Genomic DNA, 6000 nt, shown 5'->3' on the forward strand with positions numbered 1-6000 from the left:
ATTAGTTTCTATATTTTTTTATTCGTTAAAAGAAATTTTCAATTATATTAGCGTGTTTTTTTAATATTTTTTTGGCTCCTTATATTTTACTCCTTTTTTATCTTATAATATTTATTAAAATTTCATCTTTAAATTTAAGGTAAGGTTTTATTCTATACTAATTAACATAATAAAAATATATAATGATTAGTTAAGTAAATGTTAATTTACTTTTATTGTTGTAAAAATAGTTAAAAAATTAGGTTTAATTATAACTTTGAACCTATATTTTCAAAATCTGTAATTTTTGTTCTTGAATACTTTTGACACAATTTTGGCTCCTCTATTTTGTAAAATCCATAGTTTTAGTCCTTAAAGTTTTAAACAATTTTAGTTTCTATATTTGCGAAATTCATAATTCTAATCCCTGTGTTCTGTCAAATCAGTAATTGAGTTTAATTGTCTTTAAAAACTTGACTCTTTCTACATATAAACATCTCAAATTTTAATATTATTTTAATTGATCTCAAACTTTATCCTGTTTATAAATAGAAACTTTGAATTTTAATTTTGTTTCAATTGATCCTAAAAGTTTTTTAAATAGACATCTAAAATTTTAGTTATATTATAATATTTTTTTAAACTTAATAATTTTTTAAAATATTTTTCATTCAAAGTCAATAGTCCGTTAGTTTTCTTTTCTTTTCTTTGTTATAATTTAGTTTTGAATATTAACATAAATTAGGATTGTAAAAATAAAAAAGTTACTAAAAGCAATTATGCATCTACTTTATTTGCACTCTTTATATGTGTAATACAATTGCACATTCAAAATTTGAATAAATTAAAAATATCTTGTATTATCTATTTCCCAAATTATCATATAAATTAAAATTACTAACTGTATTTTTATATTTTTCTCTAATATGGATGATATTTTTTTATTTATTAAAAGTGATAGTAGTTTTTTGGTTAATTTATTAAATCTAATGTGATAACTTTTTTTATTTGAATAATATGACATATGATGAATTATGTTATATTTTAGGTTACAATTGATGTTTTTAGGGTAATTTCGGTCATTAAAGATCTCACTGTAACAGCGCTTTTTAAAAAAAAAGCAGCAGCCCCGTCACACACATTCTTTCTTTCTCTCTCTCCCTCCATATGCTTTTCTCTCCCTCTCTCCTAATTTTCTCTCCCAAACTTCATCTTTTTTAGAATCTGATCATACCACGCTGTAGCAGAGGAGTTAAGGAACATTTCTACCCGATCAGATTTTCAAACAGAGTAAGTTCATTTTTACTCTAAATATCCTTTGTTCTATGTTTTTCCTTAGGATTTAGTCATCAATCTTGGTGGGGTCAGTTGAGAAGTTTAATCCTCTCAACTTATTATATTATATACTGAAATTTTGTTCTGTTTGGATAATTTGCATTAGGCCCGTAAATCTTGAAGCTTATCCAAACGGTGGGGAATAAAATTCTAAAAGTTGCTTGAAAAGCAAGCAATTGAGGTAAGGGAAGCTAAATTTAATTTTTTAATAGCACCCTAGGATAGAAGATCTGAATGCGGAAGGGACGTGGTCCCAATATTCAATTTTTCTTGCAGGGATGTTGTGTGTTTATATATATTGGGTTGTTTGTTTATATATTATTTAAATTTGTGGAAATATTCGGTTTTGATGATTTAGTATTAAAGTGTTATTTTTTTTATGTCAAATAAACTTTTGAATATTTTGGATCACTTTTTGAATTATATTGTATGACGAAATGGTATGGAATTGAATTCATACATTTGGGATAATGTATGGACTGATGTTCGTTGTGTATTAAATATTGATGTCGGGATAATGTATGGACTGATGTTTGCTGTGTATTAAGTATTGATGCCTATGTGGTAACAGAGATCTCCGAGCTTCACTGATGATCTAAGTCACATAGACTAAGATATCAGGTGGTGAGAAGCTGATGGGGGAGTTCATGCACACCGTGACATATGAGATGCACGGCTTGGGTTGTATTGAACTTACCCTGATCCTTTCTGTTGGATTCGCTGGTAATCTTTGGATCAGGTGTTAGTCTCTGGTAGGACTTACTTAATACGGGTCTTCCGGAAGACGTTGTTTGTTGAATATTCTGGATGTGTAGATCCATGTGAGATCTATGTGATTGTTTTAATGTTGGGAATTGAAGAAGATTGTGTAATTTGAGAAATTGATCATGTAACTTGGTTTTCTCTTTGGATTTAAGTGTGTATATTATAAAATTCTATTTTCAGTAGCTTACCCTTGCTTTTCTTGCTGTGTTTGAACTGCGATGACTGTACTATGTACATGAGCAGATGACCATACAGGTGCAGGAGAACCTTAGAGGTTACAGAGTTTTATTTTGAGCTGTGGATATGTAAATATTTGTATTTCTATAAATCCTAATCATGTATTAGGAATATTTTGAAAAACTGTAAGCTTGTATAGAATTATGTAGAACCGGTATTGTAATAATTATAAGTAAATTATGGGGTGTTACATTTAATGGTATCAGAGCGGTTCATCCTTAGGATAACCTGAGGGTAGTGGGTTTATTCTGTTTCTCCTGCGTGTAGATTTTTGTTTACGTCTAGCCTCAAGACTAAGTTAAAAGTTTCTAATAAGATGTTTGACAAAGTTGTTTTTCCTGAAATCTTGTTTGTGTTCGAGTCAAGTTAATTGTTATGAATAAAGATGAAAGTATTAAGAATGAAAAGAATCTTGATAGAGTGGTGAGGGTGCACACTCATGACTAGATCAAGATTATTTTCTATCTTAATTCTAAGTAGCTAGAGTACATTTTAGGGATAAGTTTTGATTGGTTTTTACTTGTTTCGTATGATTATTTTTTTGAAATTAATTTGTCTTAAAGATGTAGTTGGAAATTTTTAGTAATTTCTAATCCAATTCTTTATGTGCTTAGAAGATGGCACGTAGACCACCTACTCCTCCTCCACCAGTAGATATGCCCAACTTAGCTCGGGCAGTAGAGATGATGGCAACAGCCTTGCAACAACAGAGTGCTACTATGGCACAACAGCATTAGGCTGCCCTTCATCAATTAGAAACTACTAGATTAGCGGTTGAAGCATCTCAGCTTCATCAACTACCCCATACTTTTAGTCTGGAGGATTTTCCAAGACACAATCCACCCAAATTTAATGGCAAGGAAAATCCAGATGGAGCAGACCAGTGGGTGAGAGACATCGAAAGAATCTTTGAAGCTACTCAATGCCCTGAAGAGAGAAAGTTATCTTATGCCATCTATATGCTTATTGAAGAAGCTGAGTTTTGGTGGATAGGCATGAAGCAAATGATGGAAGACAAAAGAGAAGATGCCACTTGGGAGAACTTCAAAGTAAGATTCCTGGAGGAGTATTTTCCTGATAGTGTCAGGTATGCAAAAGAAATTGAATTCATGCAGCTGGAACAAGAAAATCTTTCAGTCACAGAATATGCTACTAGGTTCAAACACCTAGCTAGATTCTACACCCAAACCATGACTGAGGCTTGGAGATGTAGAAAATTTGAGTTTGGATTGAAGCAAGAACTTAAAGAAGTGGTGATTCCTATGTCCATTAGAGTTTTCCCTGCCCTAGTGGAGAAAGCAAAAGTAGTGGAGAGTTTTAAAAGTAGTAGCAGACTTGCTAAGCCTCAAGTGGGAGGACCTTCTAAAAGCATGCCTAAATATGAAGATAGAAAGAAACCTTATTTCAAACCTCAATCTTATAGCAGTGGAAGACCCAGTTCTCAATCACCACCTAGTTTCAGATGTTTTAGATGCGGTGGGCCACATGTTGTTAGATTTTGCCCTCATCCAGTGTTAAATGTGACATGTGATAGATGTCACAGGTATGGTCATGCAACAAAAGACTGTCGTGTCCAATTGGGAGCTCCAAATTCTGGCGGAGTGCAGCAAGTACAACAAAATAGTAATCAAAAACCCAAAGCTGCTGGCAGAGTTTTTGCTATTAGTGGAGTTGAAGCTTCACAGTCTGATAGCCTTGTTAGAGGTATTTGTTCTATCCTTGGAACACAATTATCTGTATTGTTTGATTCTGGGGCAACCCATTCTTTTATATCTTTTGATTGTGCTAAGAAACTTAAGTTGCCAGTCCGAGAATTAGAATTTGAGTTGGTGGTATCTACACCAACAGAAGGTATTATAGTAACTTCTTCCATGTGTGCTGAGTGTCCAGTAATTATAGATGGGCAGAGATACAAGATCAACATGATTTGTATACCTCTAAAAGATTTGGAGGTTATCTTGGGAATGGATTGGTTGTCTGCTAATCATATCCTTATAGATTGTGGTCGGAAGAAGTTAATTTTCCCTAAATTAGAAGGAATGCAGGTTATCTCAGCTCATCAGTTTGAGAGAGAGATACGAGAAGGTGCAGAATGTTTTATGCTCTTGGCTTGTTCTATAGTTACTGATAAAGTACAAAAAGATATGTTTGTAGTTCAGGAGTTTATGGATGTATTTCCTGATGAGATTCCTGGACTTCCACCTAAAAGAGAGATAGAGTTTGCAATAGACTTGATTCCCGGAGCAGGCCCTGTGTCAATTTCTCCATATCGGATGGCACCAGCGGAGTTAGCTAAATTGAAGAAACAACTAGAAGACTTATTGGAGAAGCAATTCATTCGACCTAGTGTTTCTCCATGGGGAGCTCCAGTGCTATTGGTGAAGAAGAAAGATGGTTCGTCACGTCTATGCATAGATTACAGGCAATTAAACAAGTTAACAATAAAGAATAAATATCCTCTTCCTAGAATTGATGACTTGATGGATCAGTTGCATGGGGCAGTTGTCTTTTCTAAGATAGATTTGCGCTCAGGTTATCACCAAATTTCAGTGAAAGCGGAAGATGTTTAGAAGATTGCTTTTAGATCAAGGTATGGTCACTATGAATTTCTGGTTATGCCATTTGGGGTGACTAATGCTCCAGCTATTTTCATGGATTATATGAATCGGATATTCAGACCTTTTCTTGATAAGTTTGTGGTAGTGTTCATAGATGATATTTTGATCTATTCTCGTACAAGGGAAGAACATGCAGAACATCTTAGAACCGTCCTGAGCATTTTGAGAGAAAAACAGTTATATGCTAAACTTTCAAAATGTGACTTCTGGATGTCAGAAATACAATTTTTAGGACATGTCATCTCTGCACAGGGAATATCAGTAGATCCTTCTAAAGTGGAGGTTGTACTTCAGTGGGAACGTCCTAAAACAGTTACTGAAATTAGAAGCTTTGTCGGGTTAGCAGGATATTACAGGAGATTTATAAAAGGTTTTTCTAAAATAGTGGCTCCTTTGACCCAATTGACTAGAAAGGATCATCCTTTTGCATGGACTGAACAATGTGAGAAAAGCTTTGAAGAGTTGAAAAAAAGGTTGACTAATGCTCCTATATTGACAATCCCTGATACCAATCAGTCTTTTGAAGTTTTCTGTGATGCTTCCTATCAGGGATTGGGTTGTGTTCTAATGCAGAATAAGAAAGTTGTTGCCTATGCTTCTCGTCAGTTAAAGGTGCATGAAAGAAATTATCCAACTCATGATCTAGAATTGGCAGCAGTTGTCTTTGCTTTAAAAATATGGAGACATTTTCTTTACGGAGTTAGTTTTAATGTGTTTAGTGATCATAAAAGTTTGAAGTATTTGTTTGATCAAAAGGAGTTAAATATGAGGCAGAGGAGATGGATTGAATTTTTAAAAGACTATGATTTCCAGCTGATATACCATCCTGGGAAGGCAAATGTTGTTGCAGATGCGTTGAGTCGTAAAAAGATACAAATGTCTTCGCTTATGATTAGAGAGTTAGCATTGATTGAAGATTTCAGGAGTATGAATTTGGAGGTTTCCATGTCTTCAAAATTGCATTAGTTGTAATACCCTTGTTATAACTAATGAATTTCTGGAGAAGGTGAAGGAGAAGCAGTTGGAAGATTCAAAATTGAAGAACGTCATGGGCTTATTAAATACT

This window comes from Phaseolus vulgaris, chromosome 6 (assembly GCF_000499845.2).
Source record: "Phaseolus vulgaris cultivar G19833 chromosome 6, P. vulgaris v2.0, whole genome shotgun sequence".
NCBI lineage: Eukaryota > Viridiplantae > Streptophyta > Magnoliopsida > Fabales > Fabaceae > Phaseolus > Phaseolus vulgaris.